Genomic DNA, 290 nt, shown 5'->3' with positions numbered 1-290 from the left:
CTTTATTGACTATGCCAAAGCCTTTGACTGTGTGGATTACAATAAACTGTGGAAAATTCTGAAAGAGATGGGAATACCAGACCACCTGACCTGCTTCTTGAGAAACCTATATGCAGGTCAGGAAGCAACAGTTAGAACTGGACATGCAACAACAGACTGGTTCCAAATAGGAAAAGCAGTACGTCAAGGCTGTATATTGTCACCCTGCTTATTTAACTTCTATGCAGAATACATAATGAGAAATGCTGGGCTGGAAGAAGCACAAGCTGGAATCAAGATTTCCGGGAGAA

This window comes from Bison bison, unplaced genomic scaffold (assembly GCF_000754665.1).
Source record: "Bison bison bison isolate TAMUID 2011002044 unplaced genomic scaffold, Bison_UMD1.0 scf7180017860897, whole genome shotgun sequence".
NCBI lineage: Eukaryota > Metazoa > Chordata > Mammalia > Artiodactyla > Bovidae > Bison > Bison bison.
The sequence above is the reverse complement of the archived record's forward strand: the minus strand, read 5'-3'. Positions refer to the sequence as shown.